The sequence below is a fragment of the Bicyclus anynana genome, chromosome 13, assembly GCF_947172395.1.
Source record: "Bicyclus anynana chromosome 13, ilBicAnyn1.1, whole genome shotgun sequence".
Taxonomy (NCBI): Eukaryota; Metazoa; Arthropoda; class Insecta; order Lepidoptera; family Nymphalidae; genus Bicyclus; species Bicyclus anynana.
In genome coordinates, this window is record NC_069095.1 from 8,500,104 (window position 1) to 8,501,576 (window position 1,473).

General features: G+C 36.5%; 1 non-coding gene across 1 annotated transcript; it reads left to right on the forward strand.

The window, feature by feature from the left end:
• The first annotated feature begins 765 nt into the window (after positions 1–765).
• Trnaf-gaa (transfer RNA phenylalanine (anticodon GAA)) lies at positions 766–838 on the forward strand. Its single transcript has one exon. It is a non-coding gene; the product is annotated as a tRNA-Phe (tRNA).
• Positions 839–1,473: the final 635 nt, after the last annotated feature.

Genomic DNA, 1,473 nt, shown 5'->3' on the forward strand with positions numbered 1-1,473 from the left:
AAGCGCGCGAACTACTGGTCCGATTTGTAAAATTCTTTCAGTGTTAGATAGCCCTTTAGTCGAGGAAGGCTATAGGCTATTAATATTTATCCTTGTATTCCTACGGGAACGGGAACAACGCGGGTGAAATCGGGCGGCGTCAGCTAGTGGAAGAATTACGGGTGCTAGAAATGTTTACTAAATCTGTGTTCCGTCTCTACGCCAGTCTCTGTTCCGAGAAAGCCCTTCCAAATTAAGTTATCAAGGTAGGTGAAATTCATTGTCTTTATGCTTTTGACTTTTTGTGCCGATACATGTTTAATACTCAATTAATGAAGCTACCTGAGCCGGCGGGCGGGACCCAAATTGAAGAGTCGCCAGTCACGGTGGGCTATAGCCGAATTAAACTTTAACGCACATAAGATAAAATTATAAAAAACAGGTAGGTAGTTACATACCCTATTTTTCTTTCTATTTTCGATAATTGAACTCAATTGAATTGAAAAAGAACTGATGTAGTCTGAAATTTAGCGATAAAACAAAAAATGCGTAACTTGTCTCTCGATTATTTCTTACTAAAATCATCACCTGTAAAAAACATAAAAAGAAAAAAAAAGTGATGTCTCTCGATTTTTCCTTACTAAAATCATCACCTATAAAAAAACGTAAAACGAAAAAAAAAATGTGAAAATAATTAATATTGAGTCTATAAAGTATACTTATAACATTTTGTAAATATTTATATACTTAAAGAGTTTTATGTATAATTTCAACATCGTAGTCATCGCCGAAATAGCTCAGTTGGGAGAGCGTTAGACTGAAGATCTAAAGGTCCCCGGTTCAATCCCGGGTTTCGGCAATCACTTATTTTGGTTTTTTATATTTTGTTGTTTTGATTCCTTAAAATTTTTGTTTATAAAATACTTTTTAAGCATCGATAAGTTAACATTTAAGACTTTGAATTCACATGAGAATGAGTGACGATGCAGTAGTAGCGAAGTACAAACCACGCTTGCAGGATTATAATTAATTGTACCACGAACTAATGTCTAAAGAACCTATAAGTGTCATCGTGCCGGAACTCTAAATGACTCGGTGTCTATATATAAAGTTGATGTGTCAGTCTGTGATTTCAAAATACTCGTGAGTGTTAAAAAAACTTGAGAGGTGTCAAGGGACGCCCGGATGGAACGAAATTATCGCTATCGCTGTCGATATCGCTATTGTTATCGTTATCGCTATTGCTATCGCTATCGCTATTGCTATCGCTATCACAATGGCTATCGCGATCGCTATCGCTATCGATATCGCTATGTCTAGCTATCACTATAACTATCGCTATAGCTATAGCTATCGATATCGTTATCGTTATCGCTATTGCTATCACTATCGCTATCTGTATCGCTATCGCAATCGCTATCAATATCATCCCATCCCATTCCAAAATTAATCTTCGCGACACCACACTGTTAAATGCGAAATAGCAATTCGAAA